The sequence below is a fragment of the Harpia harpyja genome, chromosome 3 (genome assembly GCF_026419915.1).
Source record: "Harpia harpyja isolate bHarHar1 chromosome 3, bHarHar1 primary haplotype, whole genome shotgun sequence".
NCBI lineage: Eukaryota > Metazoa > Chordata > Aves > Accipitriformes > Accipitridae > Harpia > Harpia harpyja.
The window spans coordinates 54,812,596-54,834,810 of record NC_068942.1 but is presented as its reverse complement, the minus strand read 5'-3'; the positions used below and the strand labels follow the sequence as shown (position 1 = coordinate 54,834,810).

At 39.6% G+C, this 22,215-nt stretch overlaps 2 long non-coding RNA genes across 2 annotated transcripts; one reads left to right on the top strand and one right to left on the bottom strand.

The window, feature by feature from the left end:
* Positions 1-2,953: 2,953 nt before the first annotated feature.
* Positions 2,954-5,485, top strand: LOC128139846 (uncharacterized). The gene is made up of 2 exons (XR_008234526.1): positions 2,954-3,039; positions 5,249-5,485. It is a non-coding gene; the product is annotated as an uncharacterized LOC128139846 (long non-coding RNA).
* Positions 5,486-5,588: 103 nt separating this feature from the next.
* LOC128139767 (uncharacterized) lies at positions 5,589-16,536 on the bottom strand. Its single transcript, XR_008234505.1, has 4 exons — positions 16,458-16,536; positions 14,786-15,220; positions 10,056-10,229; positions 5,589-9,021 (listed from the first exon to the last, which is right to left on the bottom strand). It is a non-coding gene; the product is annotated as an uncharacterized LOC128139767 (long non-coding RNA).
* Positions 16,537-22,215: the final 5,679 nt, after the last annotated feature.

Below are 22,215 nucleotides of genomic sequence, written 5' to 3'. Positions count from 1 at the left end.
CCCAAAGGTTCAGAATTTGGCATAGAAGCTGTCATGGATGCAAAACACTGAATCCTATTAGACAGGACTGCCAGATATAGCCTTTTAAAAAAATATCTATTTCAAACAAGGAAAGAAAAAAAGCTCTTCACACCTATGTAAAAAGGTTTTACAGGTTTTAAGTTTCTCAGAAAGGATGAGCTGAGCAGTCATCGGGTTGCATCTTAAAAGTGCTGGGGAAGAGACAGGAATTCTGTGTTCTTTATAGCCTCACATGGAGGCATGAAAGTCAGGGATTATATACATGTTCTCAAAAAACCCTGCTATTCAGAAGTCATACACAAGGCATACGTGTGCCTCTGGATCCACACTGGTAAGTACTCAAATAAGACAATACATTCCTCAAAACAGAAAACAGAGTCCAAAAACAATTCACATCAGACAACCTGAAATCTATGCTATTGTCGTGGTTTAACCCCAGACAGCAACAAAGCACCACCCAGCCGCTCGCTTACTCCCCCTGCCAGTGGGATGGGGAAGAGAATCGGAAGAGTAAAAGTGAGAAAACTCTTGGGTTGAGCTAAAGACAGTTTAATAGGTAAAGCAAAAGCTGTGCATGCAAGCAAAGCAAAACAAGGAATTCATTCACCACCTCCCATCAGCAGGCAGGTGTTCAGCCATCTCCAGGAAAGCAGGGCTCCATCATGCGTTAACGGTTATTCAGGAAGACAAACGCCATCACTCCAAGCGTCCCCCCTTCCTTCTTCTTCCGCCATGCTTGAGCATGACATCATATGGTCTGGACTATTCCTTTGGCCAGTTGGGGTCAGCTGTCCCAGCTGTGTCCCCTCCCAACTCCTTGTGCACCCCCAGCCTACTCACTTGTGGGGTGGGTTGAGAAGCAGACAAGGCCTTGACTCTGTGTAAGCACTGCTCAGCAGTAACAAAAATATCTCGGCATTATCAACACTGTTTTCAGCACAAATCCAAAACATAGCGCCATACTAGCTACTGTGAAGAAAATTAACTCTCTCCCAGCCAAAACCAGCACAGCCATGAAGCCATGAATATTCTGATTTAAAACATTATTGACAAATTTTAAGGACTGCTGAGCTACAAAGTTCTCTTAAGCACAGCCAACGAAGAAGCTTATGGTCAAGGGATCATTGTAGGAGTCCTTTAGAATGGACATTTTCTGCAGAAGGATGAATCACCTGTTTGTCCAATAAACCCTAGCATAATTTCTCCTCCTGACCCTTCTTGTCCCATAGATCTGGGAAAGGCTGGAGCATTGGTACTGACTCCATAGCCTCTTTGCTCTGATGTAAGTAGGCACAAACTTATTCCAGCTTTCACAACATACCCAAGACACTGCATACATAAACCCTGACTGGGAAAGAGATGGTGTGTGAAGTTTTCTTAGGAAACACGCTAAGGGGAGGTGGTTTTTTTTCTCTTCGTCTTATTTGTCAGGCATTAACTGCTTCCCTGGTTCCCTATGGCTGCAGAGTTTTCTTTTCCTAAGCCTCTTTCTCTTATGAATACATTTCATGCATTTCTTACCTGTATAGAGCTACTGAGCCATTTGTTGCCATGGTTTCCTTAAATGTTTCCATGTCTGTCCTCTCCTGTTTTCCACAATATACAATTCAAAACTTTTGTCAGCCAGGATTTTAATTACTGACATAAGTCCACCTAAGTTAACCAGACCTGTACGTTTAACACCACAATATTTGTATTTTATGTTTTGACTTAGCCATTTTCTGAGATTTAACAGAAGACAATTTCCTTTCTCCTAAAGCATTACTTCATTGCATTTCATAAACAGCATGAAATAAGAAGGATGCATACAAAGCGTAAAGCTTACAAACGTAAAAGCCAGCTTCATCTAATTCTTAAAACTCATTTTTTCAAACAGCTTGTCTAACTATGGTCTTCCAGGTCCCTATGCTATCTTCACTCCTCTGAGATCTCCACACTGCTTAACAAAGAAGGTAAAGTGCTTTGTCCAGATGACCATTTGTGCCTAAAAATGTATGAAATTTAAAGAGAGTCAAAGATGAAGCTAAATATGAAAAAAGGGGAAAAGTTCATGTTGCTTCTCTTCCATCTATTCACACTACATTCAAGTTTCAGTGCTGACGGCTACAGGACCAGCAGGAATGGCCACATTTGCCTGAGTTTATCACTTGGTTGCACAGATATTTATGTGTACATACAAGCCATTCTACAAGCCCCTTCTTTCGCTCTAATAACCCAACAGTTATTAATTCTTAAAACGAAATAAAAAAATCCCCACGCAGACTTATTTGGCTCATATTATAGCCAGAAGTTGCTTCTGATGAGTTAGAAAGAATATAAACCACTAGCAATTCAGCAGTAACATTCTGGGGAGGAAATCGCACTAACAGATAATAGCATCTTCTTTAACAGCGATGACAAGAAATATATATATTTTTGTTTAATTAAACTTAATAAAACACGAAGTGCCGCATGATCAGTGTGACAGAGGGTGTGTGCAGAGGTGCTACCCTGGTGACTACAGCGCGTACCTCTGTCTTGGTTTGCCCTCCTTTTCCTCCCTACATTTCTCATTTGTGAATCACCAGGGCTCTTTGCTTAATTTAGACGCACGTCCTCATTTTCAGCCTCATCCCCCCCACTGCCAAATCGCTCCTCTTCCACAAAACGCGGAGGCGCAGACTTTGGGCGACGCTGAAGTCGCCTAAGAGAAACGGCGGGTCTTTACGCCGCCGCTGCCTTAGCGAGGCACCGCCGCCCCACCTGGCAGCGGCAGGGAAGCCCCGCCGCCCCGCTCCCCGCCGCCCCGCTCCGCGCCCCCGGCCCCGCCCGGCGCGGTGGTGTCGCTTGTGCAAGGGCGCCATCTGCCGGCGCCGCCTGCCCTTCCCCGCCGGGCAGCCCCGCCGCCCCGGCTCGGCCGGCAGCACCGCCGCCTCCTGCCCGCGGAAGTGCGGTGCCCGGCAGCCTGCGGGCAAAACGAAGAGGAACGGCACTAAAGGCGAGGAGTTAACTCGGCAGAACCTCGTCGGAAATGCAAGGGTAAAGGCAGGAGGGGTTCCCCCCCCCCCCCCCCCCCCAGGGTAAAATGTAATTCTGGGAGGGAGTTTACCACAAGGTACCAGTTTATCATAACAGACCGGTTAACCCATCGTCAGGGCAAACATCTTCGCTGAGGGTCGTGCATGGGGAGCAGAGCTCTACGTCCCAGGCGAGCTCCGGGGGACGCCCGGTCTTCCCAGGAACAAAATACAGGGGCGAGGAGGCAAGAAGAGAAAACCAAGCAGGAGCCAGTTTCTGTGCTGTCAGTAAGGGGGTTCGCAGCTTCTAATCCTCAAATAGCTACTGAAACAACTACTTTAGGGGCAAACTTAAATGCCCGTGTAATCATTCATGCTCATGGAAAACATTCAGGGAAAGGTTCTTATCAGAGGCCCGCTCTAAAGTGAAGGATTTGGAGGGGGCTGACCACTCAGTCACTTTCATCATAGGGATGCTGAATTCCTGTTCTGCTGAGGAATTTGTTTGGAAAGCTCCTCCGTGCTTTTATGTCTGAATGGTCATGGGTTTTTTGCAGTAAAGAGATTATATTCCTTGTCTCCAACAGACGACAGTTATGATGCTATTTTATACATACATACTTTTCACCTCGTTTTTCTTCTGCTCGCTAGTTTTCCCCTTAAAAAAAGCAACCTACACCCCTCCAAAAAGCACAAAAAATTACCATATGTTTCTGGCAAGTCAGAATCTGTGGTAATTTGCAGCTCTCTCCTTCAGAACTGCTGCCTCTGAATTTTAAAACTACTTAACAAAAATTGGTATGCTGGTAGAAGAATAAATCTCAATAGCTGTATAAGAAGAATTTGTATTCATTCAACCTCATGTTGAGGACTTTGCTTTGTAAGACAGTATTTTATAATATGTCAGGTTTTGCATTTCTGGTCTTTGTTGTTTAAACTGACGAGCAATAAACTACCTTTTCTTTTTATCCTCCACCACTAAGAAGTTAACAATTCCCTACCACATTAAATGGAGCACAATAAAAAGAGTAAAAACTCCAAGTGAAAAATACTTGAAAAAAATCTTGAAAAATCATACCTACTCTTGTTTGTAATGTCTGAAATTATTACAAGTACGTTCACTATGAGGACTATTGATAGATGACTCACAATTTAGCTAAATTCAATAAACCACATACTGTGCCTATCCCAGTAGGTGACTCATGCATTTTGTATTTCAAGTATCAAATGTTTGCCAAAAACAGTATTTTAAAAAGTAGGAAAATTGTTCAAAAGGGCTTGTGAATAGGTTGGGACTACCCACAGGCAGTTCTTACTTGTGTTCTGACCACTTACGCAGGATTTCATGGCACCACTGTAGTAGTATTCTGCTAGAAGGAGTGCTTATCCACAGCAGCCCCACCTTACGCACTTCATAGGCTTTTTTCCTCACATATTTTGTACCTTCTTTAAATACACACACATTTGAATTTAATGTGATATTTTAAAGCAGTTGTGTTTTAAAGAGAAAAGCCTGCAGAGTAAACATTTTCCCTACAGAGTCACTGCTCCGTAATTTTATACACATTTCCTAATTTTCCTAGCACCATGCTTTGCCCTTCTAAAATTAAATGTAAAAAAATAAAATAAAACAGCAATCTCAAAAGAACTATTCAGCTAGTCCCTGAACACTGTATAATAGTATTTTAAATCAAATAACTCAGTGTAAAAGTAGTAGAATCGGGCCCACAAGAAGGAATAAGTTTCAAGTCCTGGTGTCAACGCTTTTTCACTGTTTCCACAGCCTGCAAGGTGGCAAAGGAGGCTACTACAGGCTGGTGACTCAATAGGTTAGCTTAGATTTTAGGCAGTTTTCCAAATTCATTCATACAGACCTCAGAACACATCTGGATCTTATTTTTAACCTTTAGCAGGGGTTACCTGATCCCAGAATATCATGCATTGCATACGCACAGCATCCACATACCATAAACTCTTTTGTGAAGGCAGAGAATCATGTGCCTTCATGGCACACGATAACAAAGGACAATTTTTTTTCACCAGGGCCTGTGAATTGTACATATTTATAGCGAGTGTGACTTAAGGTGTCTATTTTCTGGGTGACTCAGAACAGGTGAAATATAGAACAGGTGAAATATTTGGTGAAATATTTTTACATGTCCAGTCATTCCTTTAATTGGTATCAAACAGTGCAATTTCATTACTGATCTTCTCTGCATCTTCTTTTCCAGTATTCCTTTGACACTTTCCCTGCTGAGCTGGCTCTTACTCTGACTTTACTGAGGCCCTTCTGATCCCTGGAAGAAGCCAATACAGTGTCATCTAAAAAGAAATGAACTCAAAGTTCACTTTGACTAGGCATATATTAAGTTGATGGAGTCACAACTTTCATATATGCAGAAGTGGTAAAACTAAGCTTAATATTAAGCTCTGAACTTTAATTTTATTCATTAAAATCCTGGCACGAAGCATGTTTTATTCATTGTTTTGTCAACCACTTCACATTTGCACCCTGTTTTTCTTGCAAAAACTATCAAAAAAACTCATGTGGAAAAGTATTGCAGGAAAACATTTGATCTATTTTAGTTTCATTTAATGAAATTTAGCATCCAGAGAACAAGTAGGAGAAACAGCACCAATACACCCAGACAATTCTCCAAAGACCTTTAGCAATTGCTTTGTAAGAGGATCATTAGCTTCCTGCCTATGAAATTACCAAAACTGATCTCTTCATATTGACATGGGTGAAAGTTATGCTACTTGAAGGAAATATTAAATTTTAAGCAGACAAAGTGTACATAATTTGCTGGTAGCACAAACTTGTCTGATTGTTCTACATTGGGAGCAAATGCATACACAATATGGAAAACCTTAAACAGCATAAGGAGAGTATTTTTTTAATACTCTAAGACTAAAGCATTTATGCACATGGGAAATCATATTAGTTGTCAAATGATGACAGCTGTAATACTAACATTATTAACAAGGGGCCAGAGTATTGTTTTACTATTCATGCATCATGCTAGAAATGCTTTTTAACATCAGAGACTCAATATTTATCAAGAGCATTTGATTTAATAATATCCAGTATAACAGTACTCCACAGTTTCCATTAGTTTGATTGAATGTTATATCTGTCTAAGCAAACCAAGCATTAGGCGCTTCAGTGAAAGTCACTTGTAATAGAGAAAAATATAATGCATGAATATTTCATTAGTAGATGAATACCCATCACAACTTTACTTGAAATGCTTGAAAGTACCTACTGAATGTTTGCCAGTTATTTCATAAAACAGAGATGGTTGTAATGCTGCTGTTGAAACAGGAAAAAATCTATTAGATCATTTAACATACTAAAACAATTATGGTATAATTATAAGGAACGTAATTATATGTTCTTGATGTCTTTAATTGTGCAAGCCTCACTAATTAACATTAGAAATTCAATCAAAACAAATTATGCTTTAAAATCTAAGAATGAACTTAAAGAGAAAGATCACATTTCCAAAGTCAAACAATTATAACTTTGAATTCCACCTGATAGTAGGCAAACTCTTCATATGCACGTTTGCAGTCTCTCTCTCTTTCCAACTCCTAAATTTTATTCAGTGTATTTGGAGGTATATAGATAGATAGATATACACACTCAAGTGACTTACCCTTATTTAAAGTTATAATGTCAGTTTTGCCTGAGCCAAAATCCAATAGAGATTCTTGTGGCCTTTGGATTAAACTTTAAAGGAAGAGATTCATACTGTGCCCGCTATATTTGGTGTTTTCTGCACGGCCCTGCACTGAGCATAAAATTACTGTAAGATTTGGGTCTCCAGCTCTATCCTTGGTTTGTATTTTTTTTCCCTCTGCTGCTTCTCACCTCTCAGGACCATGGATTATTTATAGAACAAAATGGTTTTGGGGGGAAACGTTCCATTCTTTTGAAAAGTCACGAAGTCAGTCAAAGAAGAGCTGGTCAGACACTTTGCTATACATACCATTCTTTTTGAAAACATCTTTTTTTGCAGAACTGGAATTAGCCTAATTACTTCAGTCCTGTTGTCATTTTCAGTTTTCCACTGAAAAGGAGTTCTCCGAGGCTCAAGCTGGTTCCAGTCAAAATATATAGGGTTCTTTTCGCAAACAAACATTGTGTCTCATATCCAGTATGCATCTATGCCTCTATTCAAGTTACCATCGTGTTTTGCGGGAGGTATGGATCAGTGGCTTGTAGCTCCCGCATCCCTCTGCGGAGGGGACTCCCAACCGTCGGGTCGCATTTCACAAGATGCCCAGAGAAGTACAGCTCCATGAATAGCCCACCCAATTGAAGTGAACAGGGCAGGAGCATTTGAAAACCTCAGAAAAATATAGAGTAATATTTAATCCAAAAGAAACAAACATCAATTTTGGAGCATTACAGTGCAATTTTGGAGCAATTACAGTATTTGGAGCAATACAGGGTATTTTCATAAACAAAAACAAATTTTGAAGTATCAGACTTTCTTATGGAGTGGAAATTCCCTATTTTTGGCTAGCTGTATTCCTAGACCTAGTCTGATAAGGTTTTTTATTTGTTTTTTAGTCTCATAGACTCAACAGAATACTTACAGAAAATCATACTGTGGAGATTAAAAATAAAAAGAGGTTCAGTTATCGACATTGCATTAAAGAGATGAACATAAGAAACCCTGCCAGCAAGAAGAAAGCAAGTTTCTCTTTAAAACATGTAGCATTCAAATATTATTCAAAACCTTTGTATTTTATTTTCTTTCTACTGGGACTGGACCCTAACAAAAATACTTTAGACACATTCCTCTCTCTGGCATTGAAAAATTTCAGAATGGCATCATCATTCATAAGAACAGCAAAATGGAAACCTGTGAGAACTTGGTTTCTTTCTTTTAAAAACAAAGCAGCATATAGAGAGTAAGCACTGCATGTATTCCACTTGCCACATTTTTTCTTTCTGCTCATTTTCTCTGATTAACCAAAGCAGAACTGCGGTCAAATGAAGATTTTGGCCACCTCCCACTGCTCTTTTCTTTTAAGCGGATACACACATTCAAAGGTCAGACCACAAATCTTGCTGAGCACTGAGGGCACCAGCCGGTTCCCTAAATGTAGGAGCCCAGTGCTAACTGAGAGACCAACAGATAGTCCAGGCATCCCAGGGCAGGCAGATGGGACTGTAGGAGGTGCTTGCACCTTCTGGTCTGGCTGGACCCTCAGCACCTCCTCTAGGACTACACGACTCTTCAGTCAGCTGACCCTCACCGTCTCTCTCCAGGTCTGCCAAACACTAGCCAAAGGTAGCACCGCTTTGGTTAGCTCAACTCCATGTTTCTGGCTGGCTTAGCACTTTGGAGGGCCAGCTCCAAAACAATGTGAGACATAAAGAATACTAGAAGAGTTAACATGATTACAGCTTAAGTTATTTTAGGTTCATCTTCAAAATAACCTTGGTATTAGGACTATGAGCTTCCAAGTCTTCACCGATCATTAAAAAAGCTATTACTTTAGATCCAAGTGTATTCCTAGAAACACTGGACTTTACCAGAGAACATCAACCACAGCAGTGATCAGTGCCTGTGAAAACATGTATATTTTTCACAGAATAATTACATTGGAGTATTTGAATTGTAAGAAGAAAATTCAGACAACTGCTTGCATAATTTTATTAATCAACACCTCTCCTCAGTGAATAAAGAGTCTCTCATACTATCAGAGGTTGAATGGATACTAGAGATATATTGGAGAATGACAGAAGATTCACTGACTACCACAGAATCAAACTTAGCAAGTCCCCCACCTATGAGATTGCTCTCTATTTCAGGTGTTGTTCCATTGTTCCACAGAACCAAAGATGATGGGATGTCTTGATTCTCCTTATAAGCCCTTGAAACATAGCAGTGTAATGGCTTTGGTGTTACATGACAAAATACCCCTGGTGTGGTAGGGCTGCCTGGTCTGGTTTTACCCCTTCAATACACAATATTTTCTGGTGCAGCTGGAGTACAGAGAAACATTTGTTCCCGTACAGTTTTTCGTGATAATTTCCACATTACATTACACTTCCGTAGGTTTAAGTTTTTTAAACAATTTTATACATATTTTATTATTATATGATCAGCTGTGCAATAAAGTAGGTTTCTGTTATTTATTTTAGGTTATAAATGTATTAATGAAAAATGTCAAAAGAAGAAAGTTTGGGGTTTTTTTCCTTTACTGAGGCTTATAATAACATATTTTCTAAAGCCTAGTGTCTTCTTTCCTCCTTTAAAGAACTGCCATAATGCCTCTGTGGCCGTGGCATGCATTTTGCTGGTGTTTGGGATGGTAGCATACAGAGACAAATAAATAAATAAATAAATAGTAATAAAAAAAAGCTACATCCATTTCACTTTGAAACAAAGGATTACAGAGCAGCTGATTACAATTGGAGAGAAGATGTAGAAAGGTAAAATGCTAGTAGTAGCAATTGGAGTGAATTAACTGGGGTGCTCAGGCACGCTCTCAAGAAACGGATTGACTCACAGAAGGAGTTTTAGTGGTGTGAAAACTTGCGTTGCGTTTCTTCAGCACACAGAAAAGCAATCTACCTGATTTTCCCAAAAGTAGCAAAGCAATCAGATATTTTAGCAGTCTATTGCCTGCTAAGAGAGATGGGGAACCATGGAAAGCACAGAAACAGGAGGAAAAAAAGCCAGAAAATCTTTAATGTGCACTGTACATTATCAAGAAATATACTTGTTTCTCATAAATTTTGTCTTAAAAATGAATTTTCCAGAACACTTTTGGAAGCAAATGTAGCCCTAATTGTTAATTACCTTACTTGACAAAGAAAGGGAAAAGTAGTAGGAAAGCTATTTTGGATGCTGCAGGGGACTCAGCCTGAGTTTCTCTTAGAGTGCTTTTTTCTCAATTCTATCCAACTATTTCAGCCATTTAAAAGCCGTTGTTAAACATAAATTCAAACTTTAACTCAGGAAATTCCAACACATGCACTAGCAATTTCAAAATTTTTTTTTCTCTTTTACTTACAACCTGTTGCTATATTATTTCCAGTCACTTCCATACCTTCCCTTAACATCTTCAGCCCGTGAGTCACCAAGTTAAGTATGTCTAGTCTTGACCAGGTCTAGAGGTCTTTGGCTGTACAACAATCAACGGAGGGATTCCCGTGGGGATGTGTGGGAGATTTCCAAACCTAATGGTCTGAAAGAGCCCAACTTTCATTTTCAGCCTTGAAGATATTAAGCTAAATTTAATTTTTTTCAGAGTTATTAATGAGTCAAGTCTGAACTGGGGTGCGTGTGCACTGCCTTTTTGTTCAATGTTTTAAACCTGTAATCAAATATGTTGAGCAAACAGACTATGAGTCTAGAAGGTGAATAACCTGGCCTTAAGACCTAATACTCTGAGCACACGTTCATTTTTTCTTCACTCATGCAAATGGAGCTGTACTTTTGTCTTAGATGCAAGGATTTCAACGTCTTGTCAAAGTATTGCACCACAGCAGAATTAATCTTCTTTAACATATTTTATCCAGTGATAAGGATAAAAAAATAGATTCCCTCCAGAATAAGCTTATTGCATTCACAAATGAAGTCTTATTTGCTAAGTAGCTTTTCATCAATGCTATCCATTCACAAAAATTAACAATGTGACAAATAAAAAGAACATAATTTGCTGTACTGGGACAGTGACAAAACAGAGTACTTGCCCTGTAATTGTCATTCAGATCAGACAACAAAAGGGGAGACACGCTAAACTAATCAAGACACCATGGCATTCTGACCTTATGACCAAGATCACCAACTTGGAAAATAGGTTGTTAAATATTCACAGCTGTTAATTCTCACAGTTGAAGTGAAAGATAATACCATATTGAAAAGAGGACAAAGTCAACACTGGTTGTGCTTAAATAAATGGCATAAAGACCTCCCAGGGTACATATAATATTTTCATAGGTATTCACTTACAAACTGTAACTGATGGTGCATTGTAAGACTCTGCAAAGAGGTGGAAGAGTACTAAAAGGAGGAAAAGGCACCTGTTCCCAAAACTTGCTTTCCCAAGAGACTACCAGGAGAACAGAAGGAATAGTAGAGAGGCTGCTCGAGAGGGATTTTGTTCTCCAAGAGGTAGTAAAGAGTGAGCTACAGGTAATATAAGAAGAGATACAGTATCTGTCATCCTTCAAGGAGTGCTCAGAGAGGCTGGGCTTTAGCATCAGTAGGAAAGTGCCAGCCTCCACCAAGGATAAGTCCCTATTCTCAGCCACTAAAGCTGGCAGCTGCACTTAGTGTTGTGCGCCTACATCAGTGCAGGAAGTCTGACATTCATTTGTCACCCTGCGGTGTAACAGGCTGCGATTCATGCCTCTCTAGTCATTTACTGCCACGGGATATGGTACCTTGGCCCTCAAGGGAGAATAACAGCGTGAAATCTGCAGGCACTGTGCTCCTAATCAAATCAGTGTTTTCTTCAATTCTTCCTCTGAAACCCAAAATTTCTGCTACATTTGGATGTTCAGGGTTTGTTTTCATGGTTTCTTAAACAAAAGCAGGTTTCAGAACAAGAATTGCAGCTAACTAATTTATGACTTGCCTGCCTGGAGGACATCCCAGTTGCTCTCAGTAATGCAGTCCTTACCTATTTTATTAACCAAAACAAAAGATGCTAAAATGCTAGCTCTCCATATGCCTTGCTAACAAAAAAGACCAGCACCTCATTTGCCTCACTGTTTTTGGCTCTTGTTTCTCACATTCAGTCCTTCCATCCTCACTACATCTTCCGCAGTTTTCCTGCATCTTCTGCAGTTTTCCTTTTGCCTTGCATGCAATCAGTTTAATCCCCTCTCTGAAACAGGGCTGTCTGTTCACAGGAACACAGGCTGTACAACGGCCTGGAGAAACCTCAGTGGGTCTCTTGACTCCACAGCTAGTTCAAAACCTCTGGATTCTTACTTGAAGGGACTGTTGAAGGCTGCTGGATGATTTTTTTTTTTTTTTTTTTTTGACATGATACAAAGCAGTGTGTCTTCTCTATGGCCATCAGCTCCTGTTCACCTCGTTGCTATATGGGTTAATATTTTTTGCTTCTTTATTTTGATAAACAGCAAGTTTGCAAACATTTGGGAGAGGTTGGAAGGAAATAATCAGATTAGTGGCATTCATTTGAGGCTGGATTCTAGGAAATGCTGACTTTCTCAGTTCACTTTGACTCCTGAAAGCTGACAGTAGTCAGCACATCACATGAGTAAACCATAAACTGTTATATTCCTCCAAGCCTTTTGATATAAATGTAGTACCTACTTACTCCAGGAATGTAAAGCTGCTTCAGTGAGTGCTTTGTCCCCATACTCTTTCTACTTGGAAATGAAATCACCCATGTTAAGCAACATGCATCTTATATATAGATATTATTTTAGGGACAGAATAAGCTAAAAAACTCCCTGAAGGATTTTCTAAAAAACTTTAAAAGACATGCACTTTGATGTTATATACCCAGTATTAACTGGATCAATTGCAAAGGTCTTAGCAAATTAATTCCTTAGAAGGCATAGCCACAGTACAATGACAAAAATAATGAGAATATTACTGAGAAAATTGATTTTTTAAAATAGCAATTATCCATCTGGGAATGCAAATAAGCAATCAGTAAATTTTGTCAAAATAGTTCAGATTTGTAATACCAAAAATCTCACCTGAAGAAATTGCAGAACAAAAGTTATTAGATGTTCTGCAAATGCTTTTGAAGAATGAGGATATCTGAAAGATTGTTGGCAAACAGTATATGACCAAAAATAGATGGAAAACAAATATGTTAAATAACTTGTATTGAGTTCTGTAGCAAATTCAGATTTGGTTTGGCCTGATAGATGTAAGTGCTAGCTTGAATTTTCTTTTTTATACCATTAAACTTTATGCAACTGGAGCCAATATTGGTCCAGTGTTCAGGAGCATTTTGCTATAGGGGTTTGAGTATCTTTCTTCTTGCGCAGGGGCAAGACCTTTTTGAGCTGAAGTCCAAAGATAAACAATCTCATTTCATCAGTGCCAGGAAATGTAAAGTTCATGAAGAGCATTAAGTTCAGCTGGTGCAGGATCTATAAGGTCTATCACCAGCTCCAATGGAGCTGACAAGTCTGATGAATAGAGTTTTAAGTGATCAGTCTTATTTATTCCTTATCATTATTGCAAACAAAAAAAGACCAAATGAAAAGAGAAATTCTAAATAAAAATGAGCAGATGGTACTTCAGGCCTTGTGTCTGGCATTAGTGTTATTATTAGCCAAAAGGAGATAGTTTGCTATTAGATAAAAATGCTTTCAGTTCCTATACAAAAATGTCTCACCCTTTGTGGAAAGACAGGTTGTCCCCTGAAATGTAGCACATTCCAGTAGGTTTGCTTTTTTTTTTTTCTGTATGTACTTCACATCTCAAATCTTCTTTGCTTAAGTGAAAACGGGACAAGACCTACACTAGAAGCAGCAGCTTTAACAGTCAGTGTCCACGTCATTGTTCAAAACTGACCTTCTTTTAAAAAGCAACATCATTTCACAAAATACTTTCCAAGGAGCAGCGTCTCAAAACTGTGTTTTCCATAGGGTGGCTTTTAAACCTTCCCAAATACTGCCTCACCAACGCCATTTGTCTGAACACAGACAAAGGTATAATTTTATTTATTTTTCTGACTTTCTTCTCTGATATTTAAAACTCCTCACAGCTCTGAAAAATCTCTCTTCTCATTAAGACTCACTTGTGCAGATCAACCTTGGCCCTAAAGAGGAACAAAATCCCAAGCAAACGCTTGAGCCTCTCCGCACCAGGGACATTGCAGCAGGGCAAGCACCAAGTTTTGTTCTCTGCTGTTCTGCAGACATAAATCTTTTCTCCTATGATAAAATTATGCTGATAGATGTCAAGGTCCATCTTCTAACACAACAAAACATAAATATTTTCCTGACAGCAGAAGGTAAAACCTGACCCTTCAGTAGCAGCTTACAGTAATATTCCTGTTTTGCTCAACATAACTATTTTGTAGGGCATTCAGGGCACAGTTAGTTGTTTGTGGTATTGTTAGCCTGTTTTAATTAAAAAAAAACCCTTTCAGCTGCTAGTTAGTGTGCCAGATCTTAGCTAGGATGCTTTGAAAGATCTATGCATCTGTCCTTTGCAAAGGCAAAGGAGAAGGATTGGCTTAACCCTTGCTGAAGTGGTTTAAGCTGATCCATTTTACCGTGCATCACAACACCTATATATTCAATTACCGTTCTCCAACAAATGAGGCAATAACCAGCAACATAATTGAACATGCTAACGTAATTGTCTGAATATGCCCTGTGAATGCCAATGTACTGGTTCAATCAGCTGATGGCAGCGTCCTAATAAGAATTACATTTATTCATTCATTATGTCTCGAGCTGCTAGTAAAGCAATTAAAATTCCATTACAGAGTCCACAGAACCAGTAGATTTAAAAAAATCTTCATTGTGACAATTAGAAATTTAACAGAATAAGTATTGTTGATTCCAGAAGTCTTTTTTTCCCCTCAGAGAACAAGCCTTAAGGTATTGGAGGTCACATTTTAGAACTAAAATATGGAGATAACGAGACTCGTCTCTTTTGTACAGCGCTTTAAAATCTCCTGATGAAAAGTGCTATATAAGACCTTGATATTATTATGATTAATGCTCATAATCACCATCTCGTCAGTACTTTTTCCCTTTCTGACCTTGTAGTTTCCATGTAGTAAAAGGCACTTACCTCACTGCTTGATCAAGCTCTTAAGACGGCTCAGGCAGCAGGTTTATGCCTCCTTTCCAGGAGGTGGATTCAAGAATCTACCTAGGTGGCTTGATAAAAGGAATGGGATGCTCTGAGAAAAATAAAATAAAAAAATATTATTTTTATTTATCCCAGAAAGTTTTTAATCTCCCCAGCTCTCAGGCTTCTTTCTCCTTGGGTCACTGTCCCTTTAGGTAGGACATCCGTGGAAATCATCCAGAGTGATTTATTTGAGAGGGGATGCATTAAGGATAGTGTTTTAGCAATGGGGAGATCTCTCATTCAGCAACACTCATTCCACTGCAGCAATTTCAGGCTTGTGGGCAAAAGCTGTGGAAATCACTTTGTTGGATTTTGGCTGGTTGGCACAAGCAGGTGAGATGCATCCTCATCAGATACAGGATTTGGAAAGCACTGCAGAACAGAAATCGGAAATTAAGGAGTTGTGTAAATTACACTTTGATGCTTTTCTGTTCTTATCAGCAGTGGTGTTTCCCGCAGGCTACAGAAGAGCAGCCTGGCAGACAGCAAGTGACTTTTACAGGAGCTGCATCCTTATGCGAGGCCTCAACTCTACTCCCCCAGCTTAAAGCAAAATGCAAACTCACTGAATAAAACCCTGGTCTCGGTGAAGTTAATGACAAAACCTCCTCTAGCAGTAGATAGATGATGTCATCTGTCCTCTGGCTATGCAAACAAGTATTCTGGAAAGATTCATTAACAGGTAGAACATTGTCCAGGTTTTTAAAAAATGCACACATTTCAAAAGATGCACTGAAAAAATTAAGATTCCAGAGCAACGTCTCCCCAAGAGACGAAGTCCCATTTACCAGTTTAGGGCTCATTCAGTGTAAATCCATTTATAATGAGCTTCACTCATATACTTTTCTGTAAAACTAAAAAAGGATTTTTTTTTTTTAAACTGAAGATGTTTGAATGTGAGATAAGAGTGGATATAAAGCTTCTACTTATTTACCCACATACCTGTAATTGAGCTGTTCCTAAATGAGAACATTAAAATATTCTTTTGAGTGAAGTGGGACAAATTTCCTTCCCACTCAACACTATTTCAGAGTGGACACTGTGGTAGAATATTAAACTTACTGACTTTTAGCAAGTTTTAAAGATTTTATTTTATATTAAGGTTCACCAAACATGGTGATGATGGACAAGCTGCTTCGATTTGCAGCTTATATAAATAGATATGACTTCATATCATATTCTACTGACATGTAACAATATTAATATAGCTTTACACCAGTGTAGGACCCAGTCTTACAGGAAACATGAAGAAATGGATATCCTGAAACAAAGAGACAAAGTATGGACTGCTCCATAATTGCAGATTAACCAAATATTATTTTATGAACTTGCTCCATTTCTGTTGCAATGTTTGTTTCTGTGTTTCTAGGTACTGCTTCTCCTTACAAAACAGAACAGATCAGAATGTATTAAGAAAACACTTAGTGACATTGTAAATAGAATAGTTGAACAAGGCCAATTTGATAAAAGCAAGTAAGGTTCATTTATTTTAACTTTCTGTTAGTTCATGCCTCGCTACAACAAGTAGCATGTATTTGCATTCTAAGTAACGTGACTGACTTGTGAATGCCAGTTCCCTGAGTACAGACAGAAGAAGTTTATCACATACTTAAAATGAGCCAAGGTCAGTATTTCCAGGCTAGAACGTGGCACTGTTCTAGCAGGCTCCCCACCCAGGGTATCGATGCACAGCTTGTGGTGTTGTATCCAAAACTTTGAGGCAAAACAATAAAAATAATCATTTAGAAACATGGAAGCAAAGGAAGGAATAACAGATAATCAGCAGAGAATTAAATATATTTTCTTTGTGTTGTAGTCAAAATTTTCCTTCTGAAACCTAAAATTAATTTCCTAAGTTAATGAAAGTCATGGTGTTCTTGGCATTAACAAACACATGACCTACATTTTTCACAAAACTGTAGCTAACTATGAAGATTTAAAATAAATACAAATACCTTTGGAAAAACTTACTGAAATAAAATAGATCAAATTGTATTTTAAAGAGGAAAACCCCCTAGATTTAACTGAGACTTAAAGCAGGACTGATATTGCTAGAATATCGGTAAAAGTATTTATGTTTCTTGTCACTAAAATTCAAGACAAATTGCCAGAAATACATACATAAAAATATTTAATGAAGTCTAACATAATTCTGGTTATACATATTTATCGCTGTTTTGACCAACATGTAGGATACTTAAAAGTACATAAACACAGCACCCAAGGAGTAGGTTATTTGTGCCTCAAATTTTCTCTTTTCATGACGATTTTCCGAAGTCAAGGTTCCTACAATAACCAGAAAATCTAAATATTATGAAGGATGAGTAGGAAATCCACTTTGCTCTTTTTCCTCTAAAATTGCCTGCATACAAGCTGGGTTCAAATAGGTTATATATTAAACTGCAGAACAAAACCGGTTGTTTTTATCTTCCCTTGCAGTTACTGGAAGCTCATGGTTAGGGTCTCAGTGGGGATGGTGCTACCCAATGTGTGTGCAGCCATCCTTACTGCTGTTAGCAGTTGAAGCAGGGTTAACGTGGGTATTACCAGAAGAGATGTGGGGAAATGGGAGAAATTAGTTTGGTGGTACGAGTTTTGTTTCTGAAAGAGAAATATCCAAACTAAGAGAGGAACGAAAAGCCCTCTGACTAGCAGTAGTTACTTAACTATTGCTCGGGAAAGAGGCAAGCAGTTTATGGAAAATTATAAATGAACAAATATATTCTCATTCTTCAAAATGCCTCATTCTTCAAAACAGTAAATATTTAAACATATGTACAGGACATTGTAGAGGAACTGTCAATAGTGCCATCAGAGCTTGGTCTTTGGAAAATTTTAGCATCTGACACTTTTCATAAGCCCAAAATTCACATTAAAATATTTGCCTTTTCTTGGCAGTCACAGGCAGGTGATCAACCCTTTTCCATGCCAGATCAGCCTTTCTCCACGCAAACTCAGATGTCTCTCCTAAATAACCTTGGCTTATATTATTTTTACATTTCTTTGTACGTTTTTCTCATTGCTTTGCTGAATTAGTTGTGTTTATTTTTACCTCGCTCTGCCAGCTGCACAGATACCACTAGCTGTGAGACAAAAACCTTCACAGCTGGAAACAACCTAAAATAGGCACTGGGATGATGCCACAGATACACAGCATCAATTAGCAGTGGGAGCAGCTGTTGCAGCAAGCAAAGACCTTCCTGTGTTTGGTTTGCTCCCTTGTCATTTAGCATCAGATGACACCACTCCTCATCAGGAGGCAGTCATTGCACGCGTGCTGCACGACAGTTGTTCCAGCACAGAGGGCCAGAATAAGTCTTTGGAGCCACTTACGTGCGGCATAGGCTCTATTTTGAGGCTGGTAAGTAGTGCACAGGGACTTTTTGCTGGCCCTAATGCATGAAAGCGTCTTCTCTTATGGGGAGCAAAGCACAGTGAGCACTTAGTCACCGAGTAGCTGCCCTATTTTTAGGTGGCCCAGATTTATGGGAGTTCTCCGTCATCTCAGTGACAGTGTCCCAAGGACAATGCATGCCACAGAGGCCTCAAAAGCCACTGATGATGCTATGGGACTCTAAGGGAGTGCTATTTGCACATGCTCATCTTTCAGACTGTAGTGATGATGGTAGCTCAGGCTTCTGCTACTTGTCCATGCTTTCAGGGGGAGAAAGAAAGAGGGCAGGGGCGAGAGGACGAGAAAGAGAGAGGAAGAAGGTAAAAGAGAAAGAGAAAATGAGGGAGCAAGGTAGAGGGAGGGAAAGGAGAGAGAGAAAAGAGGAACAAAAGACAAACGGACTCATTAAACTCAGGTTGTAAATTATGGGCCAGATAATAAGCCTGTTTCAATAAATTAGTGTTGTTAAACCAAATACAATTAGCCTCCCAGTACTGCATGCATATGCAGGTTCATATCCTAAGGACGTTGTTCCATCAGGAATCCAAGATACCGTCACGCATCAATCTATAATAATCCTGCTGCGGATCACGAACAGAATTACTTGAAATATCTTAACTTCCCTGGCAAGTCTTTCTAAACGAGAAAACATATAGGAGTACTGTGTGCAAGGCATTTGGAGGGAACCATGAAATGAAATGCAATGAAATAAGCTTGTCTAAGACAAGCTGCAGCTTGGAAACATGTAGACATTTCAGTGCCATCTAGGAAGAATACTTTATATGTGGGATTTTGGTGGACAGGCAAATGAGGCACATCACATTAATTCTGTCAAACTCTGCTGCTTCCCATTTATCAATAGATGCAAAATTAAGCATAAAAATTAGTACAAAATTCCAGTAGGTCTTTAAGAAGTACAAACAGAGCATAGAAAAAATAAGGCAACATTCAGCCATATTTTTGTGTATACTTTGAAATAGCATCATCACAAAATACAACACTGTTGTGAGATAAGTTCTTTATCTTTGAATTGTTCCATTTAATTCTAAACACAGTCAGTTGTACTAAATTCAGCCTCAAATTAATTGACACAAGTCCCTCAGAGCTGAATCACCAGGGAAATATAGTGAGGCATTTAGTCTCAGATCACTCTGAGATCGTTCCCCAAGAGAACCAATCATCTTGATATTACTCTCTCAAATAACAAGATTTTTTTTAATATTTTTCCCCCCTTAGAATGTATTCCTGCAAGCTCCAGTAAATGCCCATGCCAGACCAGAAGTGCATTTTCCATTCCTAAGTGTTTCATTTCTCCTGTGTTTTAAAGCCCCAGTGAAAAAGTTAATTACCACACCATAACTGTTTCACAGACCATCATTTGGGTAGTTTCAAAAATGCTCAAAGAGAAGACAGAACAAAGCCTAAAATGGCAGAATTTCTCCCTTAACTTCCTAAGAGCAGTACATGAAACTCAGCCATAATTTGCATCTGTTCTCAGTGCTTAAACCTTCAAGATATCTGTAAAAAAGTGTTCTAGATATTCAGAGCTGTGCTACTTCTTATACGTAAAGGTACCATGTCTTTGCTGAACCACCTGCGTACTGATTTTCCTGCCTAAGGCTGCCTGAGATGTTTGAGCCGCTTTCCCTGCAGAGCCCAGGGTGCTGGGTCTGCTCGGCCCCCCACCCCCTCCCTCGCCAACGGTGGGGGCAATGTCTTTCTCCTCCCCGTTCCTGGGCATCGCTCCCAGCTCTAGGCTGCTCAATGAACGGCAGGAACCCTCCTCTCATTTTAGAGGAAAAGAGTGATGTGACCTCCTCAGATCAGGATGGGGCTTCAGTGGGGCAGCCTGTCCAGCTAATGCAAGGGGGTATGTATGTCAAATGCAAAGCTTTATGTGCTGTATGTGCAGTCCAACTAATCCTGACAGGGCTCCTTGCCTCTAGCATCTTTGCTGGCTTGAGTTGCAGTCTTTGAATACACTGTATGCAGCTTCTGAGGTGCATACTGATTTTAGTACATTTTAATACAAATTTACCCTTAGAACTAGTGTTGGTCATGCCTACATAAGTAATTCTACTTTAATTCTAGTATCTAAGGACATTTCCTCCACTGTTTTAATCATCACATTTCAACTGAGCTAAAGAGCTGGATCATTAAATGAAAGACGTTTCACTCACTGCAAGTTATTGGTACAAATCCAGCTGGTTTCAGTACTACAATAAAAAAAGACTACCCAGTAAAAGCTATTGTATACCTTGTGAAGAGGAAGGTAATGTGCAAGCATCCACACCACAAAACCTCTCCACAGCTGGAATCAGACTGCAGCTCTGTGACAGTCTCAGATGAAAACCAAATGACTGAAGAACATCGGAGACCAAATCAATCTTTTATCCACCACAGGTGATCATGTTTGGGCTGTGAAGAACACGTGTGAGTACGGCAGGGCAGGAGCACCGCTACCATCCCTGTCTACACTGCTCATGGCCAGTGAATGAACTTAGGGCCTCTGTTCCCTGGGCTGTCAGTGCAGGGCCTTTCACAAACACTAAATCTACATAGAAGTGCTGTAAAGTTTTATTAGGGAAAAAAACACCCTTTAAACAGTTGGCTCAGTTCTCTGCTGAAGGGAACCTTTCTGCTTGAACAGTCAAAAGTACTCGGGCCAAGGCACAAGTACATTGGGAGATTTTAGCAGAAACTGGCACAGAGCTAAACAGTAATTTCCCCATGCCAAGTATCACTAGCTCCTCACTTTGATTATAAATCAGGTGTGCCCGTGTATTTTCAAAACTAAAAACAACGGTCACTGAGTTATGCCTGAGTTCATGCTTCACTCTCACACAGTCCAAACTAAGCCAAGACATTATATAGAACCATATATTAAGTGAAACTGCTCTCAAGAGCTTAGCAAATTAAACTAAACAATGTTACATTGCCCGAAATGCTCTCAGCATGGTTCTTTTCTTTTTTTTCCAGTGAAATAACATGGGATTTTAACTATTATAGCTGGAGACAAAATGAAAAAGCCAGCACTTACTCTTTTCTTTTCCACATATTCTATTACCACAGAACAGATAATGCAGCAGTAAAATGCCATAAAAAACATTTCCAAAGACACATAAGGGCCTCTGGAGCCTTGGCCCATTGGGGTTTTATGGATAATTTCACAAATGTATTCAGTGCCTAAACATATACTAAGGCAGATAGATAGAGATAGACAGACAGGCAGATAAGGGTATTGAAGAGCCCAAGAGTCTAATTCTAACTTATTTCTGCTGAAAATCCCTATGTGTCCCAGATAAATAGCACCAAAATACAGTGAATTTCCCATGCACCTTTGACAAATCAAAATAAAGCACTTACATGTACTTTCATGCACTATGTATCTTTAAAAAAAGTCGCCTTCGTGAATTAGATTCAAGAGGAGAATGCAGGCATCTTAATACCACTTTAGGCACCCAAATCAAGAATTCAGATCCTCAAAACTTCCTCAAGTTTCCACAAGAGAAATCTCCTAGGAGACTAAGTTTCTGCACGAGGAATGAACAGAAGTGCTTGAGTCCTGAAAGTGCACAGCAATTTGGTGCCCATCCCGCACCTAAACCCACTGACGTTCCCAGAGAAGGCTCTCTGCCACCTTCCTTATCTTCAAGAGCTGATGTTTCCTCGAGGATGTCTAACCTTGGACAAATCACATCCAGGAGGAGAAGCCTTCCATTCCTTCATTCCAGCCCTTCTCATCCCAGTCATTAGTAGCATTAGTAGTATCATAAGTGTTTCCTTGGGATGCAGGATCAAATCCCCTTTAAATTTCTGTTCTCCATGTGAGCATCTTACCCATCAAACTGCATCAAGCTGGCCTGTTCTGTAGAAGCATGTCAGAGGCATGCCTCATCCTTCATACGCAATTATGGATTTACAGGGTTACAGAGAAGAGACTCATGCTCTTTCTCTCCAAGCTGACTTTGGA